We start from the raw sequence: 19,700 nt of genomic DNA on the forward strand, positions 1-19,700 counted from the left end.
CGGCTTTCCCCACACCGTAATTCCCCTCGCACGGAAGTTCTACTGTGTGGGCGGAAGTTGCATACCATGTTGTGTTGTCACTGTACTTCTTTCACCAGAAGTTACATTTCAGTGACGGGCCACAAACTTCTTTCGCGCAATCGTGGCTTATGTTAGAGACAACTTTTCAACCCAAAAGTTGTCTTGTCTTCGCAGTCTTCCCAATTGTTTCAAGTCTTGCGTCGCATGCAGTTTGGCGAGCTTTATTTGCGTTGCGTTTGAATTTCAAGTGATTTCTACGTTTGGACGCTTTCACTTCTCATGGTCACGCGCGATAAAACTTTTGTCATGAAAATTTAAGGCTGAAAAAGGACAGCCCTCCAAGTTTATCATTAGCTCTTATTCTATTTTATTATTGCTAATCTTGCAACTATACTTCTGCAGCGGCCGCGTAGCCTTCCTTCGTGTATTCAATTCTAGAATATCTTGAAGCATACTTTAATGCAACCATCTTCACTTCGTACTGAGTTGAAACAGTTTGCCTAGTTTTGCAATGGGAACAATCGTTACAGTTGGCGTCTATCGCTTGCGTGTCCATCTATATCCTACAGAGAGTGTATATCTCTCTCTACGCAACCGTCTAATAAGCACACACAATTCAACACATCAAAATCCAGGCATAATGCAGTATTTCCTCAAACACATCATAAACGCACCGCTCTGAAAAGCAAAAGCACTAAAGAAAGGATTACAAAAGTTCAATATCTTTTATATCTTATTAAACTGATATGACACGGTGCATTTGATTTCCAATCAATATCGATCTTATAAATTATAAAGCTCTGACATGGAAATGAAAGCTTCTTAATGCGAGCATCTCTTTTTGATATATGGCTTCAGTAAATAACCAAGACATTACAAAGCACGTCATTTTGAAACTAAAGTTCTGTGCAGCTCTAAAATTATTATCTGTTCTCATTTTTTCATGTGGCCTGTCGATAAGAGCACTGTGGAAATTAAGCGTCGCTAATTTATGACCACCAAATGATTTATGATCCTGGCAAAACGGTCTTCATCGGCATCAACGCTTTCATTTGTCAAGACAGAAGCAACGGATGCGAGAGGGGTAACGCTAGACTACTGGGAAGTAGCTAAGAGACGGCCTAAGTGAAGAGGGAGCGGTGGGGGCTGTCAAGCATGAAGTGGTCCTTATCCTGACTGCTTTTCCCTAGTGCCTTTCTCATAGTGCCAGCACTGCTTTTCCTCCACACACACTCTTCCCCTAACATACAATAGCGAATCCAAACGCAAGCAGATGCCGATATGTCCCTGCGTGGGGCCTAAGAAGGCGCCGTCTAGCCAGTGTATGTACATATAGGATGACGGCCGGCCTCGAGTTGGCTGAAAAAAACCTATCTTGACATGACTCCTTTCTTATTTTTCATACGGCGTTGTAAATGTCCAGCACGAACTAAGGTTTCTCGCACCTGATTGGGTGAGCTGAACACGTCGTTTGCTTCGACCTGAGTGCATTATTTGGAAGTCGCGACAAAGAGAAACGTCTCTGGCCCAGTATATGTTTATCAAGGTGACGATCGCGTTTCCCACCGTTAAGAAGCGTACTTACGGCTGGAGGTTGCCCTTGCCGTGCTTGACGCCTGCCTGCGCGGCCAGCGTATCGGCGATGTTATGAGTCAAGCGGACGTGGATCGGCGATTTGTACATGTTGTGCACAATCTTACGGCCGTCAGCGCCCGGTGTGCTGTGACTGCAAGTGCCTCCGCAAACAGCCACCGACGCCAGCAATCCGAAGCACGGCGAGTTGGTGCCCGACGCCACCTGTCCACTGTCTCTCGCACCTTGTGCAGGCGCACGACAAGACATGAGTGAACCGGGTGCACACTCCAGGTATCTTCTTTAGCTGTCAATGTCAACTGCGGATAATTTGAGCCTACTGCTACTCTAGCAGCCCGCGACTCCGCAGTACAAGGGCCGAAGGGCGCTTCTTCTTCAAAGCAATTAACACACACCATCCACGTGCTTCTTAATGAAGCCCGTCAATTTCGTGTACCGTGCACTGCATAGTCTTCAAGAGCGGTGCGCAAAATAAAGTGTTGAGCTCCATGTTCTGATGAGCTATTTCCTCACGCTTATTCAAAAGATCGCTTGTCTTCGGTTCGGGCTTTCCGTTTACATGACTTCTGGCTATGGTAAAAAAAAGGGACAACAAAGCAGACAAGACGTGAGGCACCACTGCTGTCTCTCCTCGGTGGACAATTACCAACGGTCGATAACTTCAGTAAGTTGCATCATGTCAGCGCTTGCCCTGGGTACTCACGGCCGTTTTAGAGGGAGCGCTCGCCATTTGAAAGACCTATTAGATGGACACTGGTGTTTTGGTTAGTGGCCGGAAGTTTAAGAGCAGGACGCAACAGCGTGTTTTAAGAGTATTTAAGAGCAGGACGCAACAGCGTGTTGCAGCATTGCCAAGGGATCCATGGATCGGCATTGTCCTTCGATGCGACCGCTTGCCCGGACAGTTTAAGGAAAGGAAAGATATCTTGGTGGACACCAGAACCAGGCAGTAACGCAAGAAAAATGAAAATAAATGTTTTTAAGTAAAGGAAAGGACGCCTGTATCACATAATTCGGTGGACACCGGAACTGGGCCGGGATTCTTCGGTGGGCGTTCGAAGCGAGCGGACGTGTTTTTTAGCTCTCTGATCCTTCGGACGCTGGGCCTAAGGCTTCGCGGCGTTGCGGGGTCTCCCCATGGAGGCCACAGACACTGTGAACGAGCGAAGGCCTGTGTTCGGCGGTGACAATCAGCAACGCAGGGCAGGCCGCTCACGCTCACGATCACGGAGACGAACGCCGTCCAGAGGAAGGTCTTCCAGCACCATTCGGCGAATGCAGGCCGAGATCGCTGATCTGCGGGACACGGTGAGGTGCCTGACGGCGGCGCTCATCACCACCTCAGAGAACCTTGAGTCCGTCATCGGGACCTTGGACGTGTCGCCGGCGGACCCACGCGTTCTAGCCTTGAGGCACGCCATGGCGCTCGCTCACCAGACGCAGAACTCCATGGCGGCTCCCTCCCCGCCATTTCTGGCCACACCTGCGCTTCCTGCCGCCATTGCTACTCCTGAGGAACCGGCTGTGATACCCTCTCCCCCTGATGCTGCTGCTGCGGGCTCACCGCGGACACCTGCACCCGAGGAGAGCATGTGCACCCCAATGGACGAGTCTGCTCTCCGGAAACGGCGACGCTCAACGGGGTCCGAGGAGGAGAGGGACTCGGAAACCAAAAGGGACATCGCGGTGGCCAAGCGGGAAGCTCGAAGGCCCCCCACCGTCACTGCTCCCTCTCCCTCCACACTCGAAGGAGCAGGGCCTTCCCAGCACGAGCCCCATGGAGCCCACCTCCAGCCTGCTGCTGATGCTGCTGCTGTTGCTGGTGGGGCGACGGCGTCCGGAAGAAAAACGGGTGCGACCTCACCAAATCCCGCCGCACAAGACCAGGCTGGGGCTGGGGCCTCGTCTGCTGGCAGCGAGCGCGCCCAACTGCGCGGCGCGCCGCAGCAATGCCCCGCAGGCAGCGGCGACGCTGATGCTGGGGCCAGCCTGGTCCCGTGGCGCATTATCACTACCAAGGCGCAGCGGCGTCGGAGAGCTGCCCTGGAGCGAGCCGCGGCTGCCGTGGAGGTCCCGTCCAGCCTGGTGGGGACGGTGCTGTTTCGGCCGGCGAACCGGGGCACCGCCTTCACCAGGGAACAGGGCTGGGAGTTGGCCGAGGAGATCGGATCCCGCCCGGGCGTCCTCGCCGTCCGGGTAAACATGCGGCGGAATGTGGTGGCAATGGACGCGGGGAGCAGCGATGTTCTCCAGGCCCTGCTAGCCATGGCCGTCATCCGCGGCGTGCAGGTCTGCGCCAAGGATCCTCCTCCTCGGAATCAAAGCTCCGGCCTGGTCTTCGGTGTGGACGGGCGCAGGACGGCGGAGGAGCTGCTAGCGGCGGCGGAGTCAACGGTACCGATGGTGTCGGCGTCTCTGTCGGGCAGCACACTCGCTCTCCGTTTTGCGGCGCCGACACCCCCGGCGTTCATCACCATATTCAAGCGCAGGCTCGCGGTCCGCCCCTGCCGTCCCCGGCCGCTCCAGTGTGCCAAGTGCGCCAGCCTGGGGCATGCCACTGAGGTGTGTCGTGCTCCTGCCCGATGCACGCGCTGCGGCGGGCCACACGAGCCTGCAACCTGCGCGAGCAAGCCCCGCTGCATTAACTGCGGGGGGCGGCACGCGGCCATTGACCCAGCGTGCCCGCACTGGCAGCGAGAGCGTCACGTGGCCACTTTAATGGCCACATCCATGGCCTAGATGTCCAGGCGGGTTGTCCGAGCCGTCGTCCAGGCTGAGACAGCGGCCCCATCCCATCAACATCAGCAGACGCCGCGCGCTCTTTCTTATGCGCAGGTCGTCAGGGGAACACCCCAGCAGCAGCAGCAGCAGCAGACACAGAAGCAACGGCAGTGTCGGCAGCGGCAGCGGCGATCCGGTTGCCCGGCGTCCCGTACAGCGCGGCCCGAGCCTGCGGCCGCTTCTCACGGCCAGCCCCCTGATGCACGGGACGCGGAGATCGCGCGCCCTCAGCGCACTTTTCCCGGAGGGCACCGATGGACACCGGGCTTGCTTAGAAGCAGCGGGTGCTCCCGCACAGATAAGCCAGCATGATGGCTAGCCGCCGGACTCCCTCTCGCATACCATCCATCCTGCAGTGGAACGTGCGCTCACTTGCGGCGCGGTACGCCGAAATGCGAGTTCGCATCGCACAGGATTCGCCGGAAGTTATCGCGCTGCAGGAGACGTACGTACGTTCAAATGACGGGGAGCCCCAGATGCGGCTACCTGGCTACATTGGCTGCCACTTAGCCACCACGTGCGAGGAACCCACCTGTGCTGCAGTGCCCGGTTGTGTCACATCTCATCGCCCCGGGAAATCAAGGTGCGCGATATACGTGCGGCAGGACGTCCAGCACACCCTCGTCGTCTCGGCGGCGGCGACATCTGACGCGCAGGAGTGCGTGGTGGTGACAGTGCGCGTCGGCGGTGTTGACACGTCGGTGGCCAGTGTTTATGTGCGTCCAGCTGCCGCGTGGAACGCGCTGTGTTTTCGTGCTGTGTCTTCGTGCTGTGCCCCGCGCCAAATCATCTGTGGTGATTTTAACGCCCACCATAGTGCGTGGGGCAGTGCGCGCCACTCCGCGCGTGGAGACGACCTGCACGACGCAGCAACGCAGCTGGGACTCACCCCCTTGAACACCGGCGAGCCCACCTTTCGACGACGCGGAACAACCGGCTCCTGCATCGACGTTGCCTTCGCATCCAGAGGCATCGAGGCGACATGGCGCCGATCACCATCTCTCTGGGGCTCGGATCATTACTCCATCCTAATTGAACCCACTGCGATGGAGGCGCCACCCAAACGTGCCTACTCCATTACCAACTGGAGTGCGTTCAGGCGGGCGGTCGACGAGGCGGCGGCCACTGGCGCAGATTTCTTTTCAAGTCTAGTCCGAAGCGCTCTCGCAGCCACCCAACGAGCAGAGGTAAGGGCAGGGCAGCCCACACCTGATATGAAGCTGCTCAATCTGCGCGAGAAGAGAGATCGCACAGAGCGACGGGCGCGACGGACTGACAGAGCCGCCGACTGGACTGTCTACAACCGCTTGGACGCAGCAGCGCGCCGCCACGCCAACAAGCTATACCGCCGGCAGTGGGCTTCACTATGCCAAAGGATGGAGGATGTCAGCTCGCGGAGGCTGTTTGACACCCTGCGGCGCATCACCGAACCACAGGCAAACCGTCAACCGCTGGCCGCCCTCGCAATCTCCAGCGGGCTCAGCTTTGTAGAATTGGCAGAGCGGTTTGCCGATCGGTTCGCGCCGCCCAGCCCCGCAAACGCCGCTAACATAGCTGCTCCTGAGAGCCCCAGAAGTGACGCCAGTCCCTCGCCCGTCGCCTCGGAAGGTCCATGTGATGCGCCGTTCACCGCGGTGGAATTGAACAATGCGCTGCAGCGCTGCCGCCACCGCTCGGCGCCCAGACCGGACGGGGTGACATACCAAATGCTGCGAAACCTGGATGCGCAGCAACGACAGATCCTCCTGCAGCAGATCAACCTGGTGTGGGAACGCGGGGAGCTACCGGAGGATTGGCGAACCGCGGTCGTTTGTCCCATCCGAAAGGCAGGGCGCCCACCTACGGAGCTGAGCGGATACCGGCCAGTGACATTAACATCGGCGGCAGGTAAGCTCATGGAGCATATGGCGTTGCAGCGTCTGAACGAGCGGGCTGCGGAGGCTGATTTGTCTGACGAGCGGCAGACGGGTTTCCGTGGGATGCGGTGCACGGCTGATTCTATATCGGACGTTGTTACAGCGCTGGAGCATGCCAGGGCAGCAGGCCAGGTTGCGCTGCTGCTGCTACTGGACGTCTCGGGCGCTTTTGACAACGTTCACCGCGCACCAATTCTCGCGGTGCTTGAGGGGGCCGGTGTGAGCGGGCGCCTTTTGCGATACGTTCATGGCTTCCTGAGCGGGCGCACCATGCGCGTACGGGTAGGGGGTAAGCTCTCCAAGCCTCGCCCGGTCGACATGGGCGTGCCGCAGGGCTCTGTCCTATCACCATTTCTGTTTAATGTGGCCATGTCGGTGGTGCCGGCCTCCCTCCCCACGGGCGGGCGACACCATGTGTACATGTCCATATATGCAGACGACATAGCTCTGTGGTGCCGGGGACCACCGGGCGAGGCGTTCCGCGTGCGGGGGTGCCTTCAGGGAGCCCTGACCGCAATCGATGCCAGCTTGCGCGGCCTTGGTCTGTCGCTGAGTGCGGACAAATCGGTGGCCATGGCCTGCGTTTCGCGCTCGCGCGCGCACTTTGCGCTACTGTCACTGGACGGGACTCCGATTCCTTGGCGTAAATCGGTGCGGTACCTTGGCCTGGACATCGACTGGCGCCTTTCCTTCCGCCCCGCGGCGACTAAGGCCTGTCTGCAGATGAAGAGGATCACCGCCGCCGTGCACAAGCTCACCGCTCGAGGCCAGGGCATCTCCCAGCAAGCCGCGCTGCGTCTATACAATACCGCAGCTTTGGGGGCGGTGCTCTATGCGCTGCCGCTCGTCACGGTGCGCAAGCCGTGCTGGAAGAAGCTCGAGCTTCAGCACCGCAAGTCCCTGCGCGTGTGCCTAGGCCTGCCCAAAAACTCGCAGTGCGCCGCAACGCTGGCCGAGGCAGGAGCGTGGCCCCTTGAGCTCCAAGCAGCGCGCAGGGCACTGAATCACATCGACCGGTTTTACCGAGCACCGGACGGCGGCTCGCTTCTGCAGCGTATGCGCTCGCACCCGCGCTCACGAATGGGCGCGGTGCTGCTTGAGTATGAGCAATTGACCCAAGGCCCACACCCCTACGGCTCCTGCGCGCCCTGGCCTGCTGCCTCGGAGGTACAGCGAGAGATCGTCGGCATCGCGGGAAAGCGGAGCACACCCCTCTGCGCTGTGCAGCAGCTGGCCAGAGCCGTCATACACGAGGAGCTCCAGGACCATCTCCTCGTGTACACCGACGGCTCAGTGGCCCGCGACAGCTGCTCCCTTGCTGCGGCGGCCACCATCCCCGCCCTGCGACTGCACAGCCAGCAACACGCAGCCTTCCTGGGCTCCTCCACCACGGCGGAGTTGATGGGGATCCGGCTCGGGCTGGACCTGCTGCTCACCCTCGGCCCTCCGCCGCCCAGGAGTGCTCTGCTGTGCGACTCCCGCGGCGCCCTCAGCCGCCTGCAATCTAATGGCCGCGGTACCCCACTAGTGCGGGAAATTCGCTCGCGCAACGAGCGCCTCGCGCAGAGAGGTTGTGCCGTGCGTGCACAGTGGGTGCCCGGTCACTGCGGCATCGCCGGCAACGAAGAAGCTGACGACCTCGCGACCGCTGCACACCAACTACCTGCCAGCGATATGCCCCTTGCGCTGGAGGACGTGCGTGCGGCCATTCACGACCATCTCCGAAAGCAGCACCCCGACCCACGCATCGCGGGAGGTGAGCGCATCGACAGTGTCACCGGCTGTCGCGCACTTACACGGTCACAACGTGCAATGATCCTCCGCGCGCGCATTGGCTGCGTGTGGCCCGGGGAACGACGGGTGCGTCACGGAATCGCGACGAGTGATGTGTGTGACGGATGCGGTGCAGTGGAAACGCTAGAACATCTGCTCCTTCGCTGCTCCGCGTTCGCCGATGCTCGTCGCGATATGCTCGCGGCCTATAGGGCGCAGGGCATACTACCAGACTCCATCAAGACGCTATTGTGGCCGCAGGGCAGTGCGCGCACTCGTGAGCGAACTTTGGTGAGCCTCTGTGCATTCCTCGAACACACGGGCTTGACGTCCCGTCTGTTCTCCGTCAGGTAGTTACACGCAGTGACCGAACGTTCCGCGAGTTCTACCTTGAACGATTAATAACTGGTCGCCCCACTCCAGTTGTAACCAACACAGTGCTGTGCGCGTGTGTGATTTAATTCCTCTAAAATGAACTAATCACGCGCACAACCTGGACACATTTCTTATTGTGTAAATAGTTTGTACATATTACTTCTCCCCCTGTCCTCTATTCTTGTCCCCTTACCTTTTTCATTTCATTTCTCCATTCTGCCTGCTGTCCTTTATTTCCGCTGCCCCAGCTCAGGTGGTTCAGTATCGATGGCAGATGCCGGGGCTAGCAAAAATCTTTTCCTTCCTTTTTTATATTATTTTTAATAAAACCACTACCACCACCAACCGGGCCGCGAGGGAAGGAAATTGAAATGAAAATTGGTTTTAAGGAAAGGAAATGACGCCTGTCACACTTCTCGCTGGACATTTTTTCCGTGCCGTAAGGGAAGAGATAATCTCTTCCCTTACTGCGTGGTTCAGGTGTCCACCGAGATGCGCCATTTTCCTCTCACGGCTAAAGACGCCGACCACACGAGCTCCTTAACGCTGTCCCGTTAAAATTGGCTTTTGGGGAAACGAAATGGCGCGCTATCTGTCTCATATCGGCGGACACCTGAACCGCGCCGCAAGGGAAGGTATAAAGGAGAGAGCGAAAGAAGAAAGGTGCCGTAGTGGAGTACTCCAGAATAATTTCGACCATCTGGGGATCTTTAACGTGCACTGACATTGCACAGCACACGGGCCTCTAGAATCTCGCCTCCATAGAAATTCGACCGCTGCGGCCGGTATCGAACCCTCGTCTTTCGGGCCAGCAGCCGAGCGCCATAACCACTCAGCCACCGCGGCGGGAAAAGAAGAAAGGAAGAAAGAGGTGCAGTTGTAGAGGGCTCCGGAATAATTTCGACCACCTGGGGACCTTTAACGTTCATTGACATCTTTCAGCACTCGGGCGCCTTAGCGTTTCGCCTCCATCAAAACGCAGCCGCCGCGGTCGGGTTTGAAGTATCAGTTTCTGGTTTCGGTAGGGCATGCGGTGCACGTCGCGAGACAAGGGCGACCTTGTGGACTACGAAGGCGGTCTCGGGGACCGAAGTAAAGGGCATTTTGTCTATCATCGTTGTCGACGACGGTTCGTCCTTTCATGTCAGCCGCTTCCAACCAGCCGGGGCGCGATCAAAGCAGTTCTGTTTCCCTTTGCATTATAGTGTATCTGAATCGGCGATCTGGAGCAAGTTTTATTGCTTTACGAAGAGCGTGTTTCAATAGGCAATTTAAAATGCGCCGCGAATGTTTGCTAAGGCCGCTGAAAAACAGGCGAGTGCTATATGGCTCTTCAAACAGCGAAAAGGACGTTACGAACGCAGCGAGAGTTGTTCAGCACGCCACCATAATACGAAAAAGAGCAGAAATAAACGTGCCGGCATTTAAAGCACATGTAGGGACCCGCATGACCAGTGCCGGCCACGTGCAGTGGAAGAGAAAGTGGTGCCAGGATATGCAACAGGTCGTGGTCGACGGAACGCTGCGGCGGCGTGCGCGAAGGTTAATGGCGCATTTTAACGTTCTGTGTAGCGCCTGCTGCTGCTGCTGGTGGTGGTAATAACTTTATTGATAGAATTATGTGGGTGGGTCTCGGTGTCGAGTCACTATTCACATATTTTGACGCGGTCCGTGGCTCTTGTAAATCAACCAAAAAAGATGTGTGTGTGTGTGTGTGGGGGGGGGGGGGTTTGCTTATCACGGAGGCTTCTAAGACTAGAGTGCAGCTAACGCCATGTATGAGCAGTCTTTAGATTCCGCTACGCGTTTCTCCCATTCGATTCCAAAATTGCGGCTTAGTTGATGTCAAACCGACGTGGTTTTACATGGCTACGTGCCAAGGCAAGAAGTGGGCCACGCGTCGCTGAAGCTATAGAAAAGCGGGCGGCCAGAAAAATTTATATGGCCCGACAGGCACAGCTCAAAGGAATACGGCTATTAGCGCCTATTACTCGTCGCCTAAATGTACCACGCCTGCTTGTAAAGCATTTCATACTCGCCCCTGCTGTAGGACGAGATACAGTGCAATTGTCTTTTTTTCACTTTTATTCAGAGCACACAGAAGTTACAAAAAACACACACAAAAGCGTTACTATTCACTCTGGAAATGAAGGTGGGCTGCTGAACGCGACAAGATCAAAAGGAAAAGAAAAAAAGTAGAAAGGTTAATGCGCCGTGAAGGTCCTTGCCTCATTGTCCATTCTTGTAGGCTCGGTCCCGACGGCCGCTATATCGACACCAGTGCATTGGGCGCCTGAGTACTGGAGGCGCTCTCTCTCTCTTGCCATATGTGTCTCTGCACATCCCTGATCGCGGTTTCACACGATCACGCAATCCTGGCACTCATTAGTGTCCAAGGTCATAGAAAAAAAGGAAAGTGCTCTCCCTTTGCCAGGCGCACTAGGCGCAGTCCTCGCTCCACACCCGCTCTCAAAAAAGTTCCACTCCGCTAGAATGAAAACCCGCCACCGCATTCCGTCGATGATGATGAAAGATTCGTTCTGGTTCTGGCAGCTTCGCTGAAGCCGTTCTGATTTGCATTCCGTCGCTGATGAAACACTCTGGTTCCGTTACCTCGCTCAAGCCGCACTGCGTGGCATCAGATCTCTGCGTAGAGTGCAGAGTCACAGGACCTTTACCGGCAGCTGCGGCCTCTGCAGCTCCCCACTCGCCGCCACTCTGAATCACCTTGGGGCTCCCGGCCCGTGGCTGCCTGCTGCGCATCTGGTAACTCTGGCCACGATGAATCACTTTGGAGCACCGGGTTCGTGGCTGCCTGATTCGCATCTGGTAACTCGGGCCACGATGAATCACCTTTTGGCACCGGGTTCATGGCTGCCTGCTTCGCATTTGGTAACTCAGGCCACCATGAATCACCTTAAGGCACCCAGTCCGTGGCTGCCTGCTTCGCTTCTGATAACTCGTGCATTGCCTCCGCACAAAACGCGTCGCTGGCAACCAGTCTGACGAAGACGTCGCCTCTGCCTTGTCCTTCTGCACACCCGTCTACTCACGCTCGAGGACGCTAGCACCAGGGAGGCCGTGGTCGCGACGAGCGGGCGTCGGCTCAAATCTGCTGGTCCACCAACCTGTTCCTCTGGATGTGGGGTTGCTCCGTTCTTCCTCGTCGTCACGCTTGAGCTTCCTGGTGTTGTCGCTCGAGGAGGCGAAGACGGGCATGGGCCGTCCAGGAGGATCGCGATGGTCGCCTGCCGGCTCTCAATGGGGTTGACCTGCGCCTCGGTCTTCAGCGTGCCCTTCTCGTCGATGCCGGCGAGCCGAGGCGCGCCGCGGCGCCATGGCGCCGGGCCGAACGGCAAACGCAGCAGGAGGTGCGACCGTCACCACCACCACCCAGGATTTGAATGCGGCGTCAGCGATCCGAGCCTGTGATGGCCGGCGGGGCGCGTGCCCTCAATCTGCTTCCGCTTCGTCGCCTCCTCCGCTGCTGGCAACGAAAGCTTACCAATGGCACTTGCACATCGCGAAGGACGCTCTGCCACGCTGGGTGGCCTTATAATTGCATCTTGCGAATCTCAAGATCTGTGAAGAGCATAATGCGCTCTCCGCATGCGGGTCGTGCTGGCACTACTTTTCAATTGTTTGCTTATTATTTCTTCCACAGATGCCAGCGCCGCGTACTGGCAGAAGTTAACACAGCACGGAGTAATACTCTGGCAATAAAAAATAACAATGACACGTGGCCGTGTATGATTCGTCGAAGCTTGTTCGTTGCTTCTACATTGATTCAAATAAATATTTTTATTGCTTACACGAGGCTTTCGGCAGAAAATAGCTACGCCGAAGGTTTGCATTGAAGATTTGAAAATCTCCCATGAAAAAAACTTTATTTGTGTTCGAGGCGGCCCTTCCCAAAACACTCGTAGTGGTGCGAAGCCTTTCATGGTCAGAACTTTGCGCGGCCTCTCTGAATTCGTCCTAATATGTTCACACATATAGCGGAAAATAAATCACATAGGATTACGGGACATGTCTGCTATCGTCTACACTCCAGTCCTGTGTGTTACGTTCTGTTATCTGTGCTAAAGGTGTTCCACTGCATACAGCACAGAGTGATGTCATTTCGCATTCCTCCAGTCAATGCACCGACCACGAAGGTGAGTTTGTGCCTCTCTTTCAGATGCAACAAATTTCGTGGAAATTGCTTCAGCGGTCGCCGAGGAAGAAGCGTTTCGCTGTTTCCAATTGTTTAGGCAGAGCCGCCCAAGCTAGACATAATCGTCTCGAAGACGGTTCGTAAACATGTACCATGTATTCCATCGTTAAAATCTCGACAGGGATGCTGAGCAAGTAGAAGGGAAAGTGAGCCCTTAAAACAGCAGTCTGAATGCGGACGTGCGCAAGAGCAGCATGATTGCCCCCGAAGACGAAGAAAGAGAAGATAGAACAGGGCAACTTGTTGTGCTCAGGCTGCACTGAAAAAAATGAAAATTGGTTTTTGGGGACAGGAAATGGGGCAGTATCTGTATCACATATCGGCGGACACCTGAACCGCACCTTAAGGGAAGGGATAAAGGATGGAGTGAAAGAAGAAAGAATGGTTTAATTTGGTTTAATGTTCCAAAATGTTTCAGGCTATGAGGGAGACTGTAGTACAGGACTGGAAATTTCGACCACCTGGGGTTCTTTAAAGTGCACTGACATCGGACACTACACGGGCCTCTAGAAGTTAGCCTCCATCGAAATTCGACCGCCGCGTCCGGGATCGAATCCACATGTTTCGGGCCAGCCGCCGAGTGCGATAACCACTCAGCGACCGCGGCGGTAAAAGGAAGGAAGGACGAAAGAGGTGCTGTAGTGGAAGGCTCCGGGATAATTTCGACCACCTGGGGATCTTTAACGTGCACCGACATCGCACGGCACACGGGCGCCTTAGCGTTTTGCCTCCATAAAAAAGCAGCTGCCGCGGTCGGTTTCGATGGAAGCATGAACATTCACCGCTCCATTCCCAGGCTTTACATGTTTTAGTGAGTTCCGTGAGTGGCCTTGAGTGGCGCAATCGCTGTAAGTGTTCTTCATTACTGTTGGAGAACATGACGCCGTGTTAGTGTACGCACGACCGCATTTTATATATAAAAGGACAGTGTCCATCGCTGTTTGGAAGGTGGCAAGGCGGGACGCAGGCCGAAGGAGAACCTCTTGAATGCGGTCCTTCCTACGGTCGCCTACATTAACATCTACGTGCTTTATTATCCATTGCGAAGATCACTGGATGTACAGCAGCTGGCATGATGCGTCGGTCACCTTAAGGTCCGCGTTTGGCGCGTTGGGTTTCCATACTGAACGTAAAAGCTCAAAAAACAAGGACATAGAATCAGACAGACCACACTAGCGCTCGTGTTGTCAGTCTTATTGTGTCATTATTTTTTGCGCTTTTACGTTCCCCTTAAGGTTCAAGGGTAAGTGCACTTTTTGTAAATCTGTTGAGCCGTCTACAAACAACGCCAAAACTGGGCGTTCAATCCTGCATTGCGATTCACACAAGTGAAATCCACGGGTTAGGTGACGATTGTATTAGTTTTAAAACTTGTATTGCCAACGAATCAGGTCACGGTGTTTTGAGCACAGTCGATGAGGGTTTTTATGTACAGGATTTCCGTTTTAATCCATACTCCGGCACTTTGCGGCTGACATCCATCCATTACTAAAAGATTGAATAGGAATAGTTAAGAAAAAATTCAGTGATGGTTTGCAGTCGTCGTTTTAGACCTGGTGTGTAATCGGGATTCTCGTCAAGTTAACGGTTGCACTACACCGCCAATTTCATTAAAATATATGCTTTCGTTGTTGTTTTCAGCAAATACGCTGCTAAGCTGGTTACCACTAGTTTAATTTGGTTATTGTTCAGTTCAATGATTTTTTGGGCTGCGCAAACTTACCGGCTGAAATGTGGTGGCATATTCCCTTCGGGGATACCGTGGGTTATGGGGTCGTTTTCGCACTCTACATACAGGGCGTTTCATGTAAGACTCTCCACAATTTTTAAAAATAGTCTTTTTGAGTTAGAAGAGCGCTTTTTTTGCCATAACATTTTCAGCGGTGCAGTACATCTGAATAAAGCTTGGCTGGGCTAATTACCAGCCTGGTTAACAAATAATGAATAGTTAACTTTTTGACTATTACTGTTAGGCTCCTTAACTATTTGGAAGCGTGTAGCCCACCGTAGTAGAATATCCATATGAGATTTTAGTATTTTTAAAACGCGGTTACTCTCGGCGCTATGGCCCAACAAACATTGGCTAAATCGCGCCAAAATACATGCGCTTTCGAGAAACGTTCAGGCAAAGCAACCTCTCCAGTGCAGGTAACTCGTCGACATAGGCAAAATATGTTTGGTCAGAGCGCCGAGTGTAGCTACGTTTCCTAAATTATAAGTGCTGAAATATATATTGGTTACGGTGGCTACACGCCTATAAATAAACAAGGAAACTAACAGCAGTAGTTAGTTATTCTAGACTAGTAGCTAGTTATTCTAGACGAGCCTCGCGCCACAAGCATACCCTTAGCCTGGGACCTATTTTTGCACGCACAAATACATACAAGTATTCTTTTTTCCAAGAACAGTTTCTGAATGAAATGTTCAACCGCAGAACTCTCAGTGGCTTGCTAATTGTTTTTGCATTGTTTATTCTGTGGCATCTATATTGTTCTGTACTATCGTACCTGCTTTGCTTTTCCCCTGTATGTATTTCCCTCTCCTGCTTGGACATACAGCCTGTCCGCAGTATTCAATAAATGCATAATAAATAAAGAGGTAAATACTCAATGTTGGTTAACGAGCCTGCTAGTTTCCACATACCTTAGCTGTGTTCTGACGTACCACACTGCACCAGACATGCTAGCAGGTGGCGGCAGCGTGACATGTTCGTAACACACTTTCAAGTGTGGTGCGCCTAGTTCTCTTTCTTTGTCTACGGCCCGTTCGGTCGGGAATGTTAACATGAGTTCACAAAGGTAGATAGGCGCGAGATATTACCGAAAGAAATACAACCCAAGAATTAAGCATTCGACAAACACAGCGAACCACCGAATGAAAGTTATGCCATGAATCTTTATTCTAGAGGTGCAAACTGCAAGTCGTGTCACTCCGCGGCCTCCTGCTGTGCAAATCTGCGGTCGGCGCCAAGGTTTCATAACCTCTTTCAGTGCCATTGCAAGCGTGCGACTGATCATAGAAAAGTCCATACATAGACCTTGCATATGGAGCGAAATGAAAGGCAAGCGCTTTTGTAGCACCCCGAGCAAACTCTAAAACAAGAATTATCGAGTGGAAAGCGAAATGTCGCCACCCTAGTCACCGATGTTAAGGCAGTTATGAGAGACCATACGTTTCGGCCGGTATTCCTATATCATTGTGAACTCCATGTAGTATTTGGCTACTTTTACGAAAGTACCTGCATTACATGTGACGACAGCTTTATCAGTTTTGTACATTTTCTGTACTTTGGTGATTTAAGCTTGTTCGAAGGGGACAGTTGGGGGCGACACTTAAGCTTCGCCTTAAAGATATGACTCAATAGCGTTAATGAGTAACTGCCCATATATCTGCGGAATCGGAAATTCTCAACTTAACACTCATATGCTCCTGGGGGTTCTCATCCCACTCCTTGCGCAGTGGTTAAGGGATGCGCCACCGCCCTGCCACGACAGGCGCTGCCATCTTCGGGTCTTGTGCGACCCGAGTTGATCTTCCCGAGCAACCACTTGCAATCAACATTTAACTGAACTGCCACCTGCCAGTGTGGTCACTTTTCTCACAATCCGTTGGGTAGGTTGGGATGAACCCACAATGTCTCGTGACCTAGGTTTCTCACCTAGGTTGAGACTCCGTGGTTGGCGGCCTGGCCCACCCTGCGCCACCTTTTTGACGCTCACAACGCCGACAACGCCGACGCCGTATTTGCTGCGTTACGGGGCCTTTAACGCTACCGCGTTAATATAATTTTGGTATCGTCTTGCGAGCCGATGGGGACGACCCCTCACTCACTGTTATCGTAGAAGACATGCGTTACGCCTTGATAAGAATGACGACCATCCGGTTGGCACCTTCATAAGCGAGATGTTTAAGTGCGGTCAGCTTGCCTTCATTCTCTTCGTCATAAACCGTAACAACGACGTTGATGGCAACGTCATGACAGCACACAGCTGCCTTGTCAGTTAACTCATATTTGGGTTCCATAATGTCTGCAGCTTGGGTCATAGCGTTAAGTTTGCGTAATATTTAGCGCCTTGAGCGTTTAAGGCGCTTTGTACACGATGGTGCATATTGAATTCAGATATTTTTTCTGGCAGCGCATGACAGCTAGCAGGGATATCTTTGTTCGAGATAAATTTAGAACCTTTCATATCCTAAACTAGGTGTACTTATAGTTCAATTAGCGGACACAGTAAATATTATTACTTAAAACAGTAGCACGTCTTGCGCCATTTTCACACGGACTGATTTGGTCATCCGTAATAGATACCACATTTCCGCTGTTCTATCGTCATGACTATTTTTAAAATAAACTGATATATACTGATTAGACAAATCCTGGTGTATTGACGTCGCTATTTCCAGGTATGACACTTTGTATGAAATTCTGTACGGGCCTGTAAGCAAATGGAGTTCGCATTTTCCGCTGTAAACCAGACTAATTGTCTCCCTTGAGGCCCGAATAAATTTTTTAGGCGTAAAATGAAATTCGTGAAGAGAAATGGCGAGCGGGCCTCATCATACGCCCTTAAGCTGCCCATATTTTTGGTCTCGAGGCTGGTGGTACTTTATTTGCAACAGGCGCAGCTAGAACTCTTTCTGGTGGCATGGTTGTAATTACAGCGGCGACGAGAAGGGCTTTTCCGAGAAACGTAAAAACTGATATGAATTTTACTTTCCTTGGGCTGCAAGCCTCTGAGCAAAACAAGGAGCCGAAAACTATTAGGCTAAAGTTACCAGTTTGGAATTAGTTAACCAGACGGCTAGTTAACTGCCTGAATTGTGTTCCATTGCAGCTGAGTGCTCACCAAACTGTTCCAAAGAAAGCGCTCGTCTAATTAAAAAACCTTTTTACCTGCAAACAATTCTTATTGAGTAAAAAGTTCGTGTATATTAGCTCTCCCCCTATCCTCTCTTCCTGTCTTTTCACCTCCTTCATTTCATTTCTCCATTCTGCCTGCTATCCATCATTTCCGCTGCCCCAGCTCAGGTGCTTCAGTATCGATGGCACATGCCGGAGCAAGCAAAAATCTTATCCTTCCTTTTTTATTATGAAGTTAATAAACCACTTCCACTAAAAAAAATGTATAAGGAAATCTGTTGCTGGCTGCGAAACTGTCGAATATCCTTTAAACCACGGACAGAAGCATACTAATTTTGTTGCCTGTATGGCGAAATTTCCAACCACGGTGTAGAGAATTAGCTTCTGCGTAGCCTAAAAAAAAGTCAGCACGCTGTGCCCACGGGTGTTGGTAGTGCAGCATGGGTTGGTAACCTTAGTAAGGCTCCTAAAGCGCAGAGATTTTTTCTGCCTGCCTCATGATCCGGTCATATTCAACATTTGCGAGTCGCCCGCCAATTAATCCTATCACGCTGATGGGAATGGAAGGCTTTGAAGCTTCAAGGTTTCCAGAATTTTTTCTCTTCTACATATGTACTGGTGTATTTATTTTTGTCGCAGTGCCTTGTAAATCTTTGACTTTCATGCAATTCGCTCCGCACATGTTCCTATTCAAGTATTTAGATTGGATTGACGGCAAATTTCCTTCTTATGTTTGTTTATGGTTTATTGACGTCTAACGTCTCAAAGCGACTCAGGCTATGAGGGACGTCGTAGTGAATTGCTCCGCAAAATACAGCCCCTTGGATTAGTTTAACGTGCACTGATATCGCACAATACATGGAAGTCTACAATTTCTCCCCCATCGGGATTCGACCGCCACGGCCGGGATCGAAACCGCGTCTTTCGGGCCAGCAGCCGAGCGCCATCACCACTCAACCCCCGCGTGCTGCCCAGTTATCGACAACATATTCCCGTGCCCTTTAATTCCCTCTGCGGTCTGTGTGGTGTACACAATAGTCGGATACACCTAAAGAACCAAGCAGCTTTCCAGTCATCAAAGGACTCCCTTCGGGTCCATGGTGTCGGCCGATTCTTATGACCCTGCTAGTGTGACAACGCAGGTAGTGGTAGATGAAAGGAGATAATCTCATTCCCATATGGTCGAGGAATAGACACCTTTCTCCATTGTGATACCCATTCCCTTCAGGGCCATGAGAACCGGTCGATACCGTTGGATGGAAGAGGGTGCGTTGAAAAAGAAAAGGAAAATTGGTTTTGAGGAAAGGAAATGACAAAGAAACCGTCTTCATATCTAGGTGGACACCCTATCCGCGCCATAAGGGGAGGAATAAAATCGGAGGGAGTGAAAGAAGAAAGGAAGAAAGTGGTGCCGAAGAGGAGGTGAGTGAGTAATAACTTGAGTCCAGCAATAATAATAATAATAATAATAATAATAATAATAATAATAATAATAATAATAATAATAATAATAATAATAATAATAATAATAATAATAATAATAATAATAATAATAATAATAATAATAATAATATTAATAATAATAATAATAATAATAATAATAATAATAATAATAATAATAATAATAATAATAATAATAATAATAATAATAATATTAATAATAATAATAATTTCCAGGAAGGTTTACAGAAGAATGGTGAGTTGGGCGTATTGATGTAGTACATTGTGGCGGTAAAATTCAGCGCGAACGGACGAAGGACACAGAAAAGGGACAAAACAAGCGCTGTCTCGCAACTAAGTTTTATTAAAAAGGAACGCAAAAATATATACATTTACAGAAAAACGACATAGGTGCGATAGTTACGAAGTACAGAGATAGCGACAAGGGCACTGTCACCTCCAAAGTTTAGCCCGACCGGACCGAGGTGTCCCACGTGAAGAAGTCGAGGAAATGGCGCAGTATCTGTCCCATATATCGTTGGACACCTGAACCGCGCCGTAAGGGAATGGAGCGCCGGTCGCTTGTCGATACTCAGGAGCCGATATCAGGAGGTGCGATTTAGCACTCATATATGATTAAGTGCCAGTTACTAATAATATTTTATTTTGTCGCTTATTGGTTTGATAATTAGTTTTTATATTTTATCGTTTAAATAACTCATCA

Source organism: Amblyomma americanum, chromosome 1, assembly GCF_052857255.1.
Source record: "Amblyomma americanum isolate KBUSLIRL-KWMA chromosome 1, ASM5285725v1, whole genome shotgun sequence".
NCBI classification, from domain to species: domain Eukaryota; kingdom Metazoa; phylum Arthropoda; class Arachnida; order Ixodida; family Ixodidae; genus Amblyomma; species Amblyomma americanum.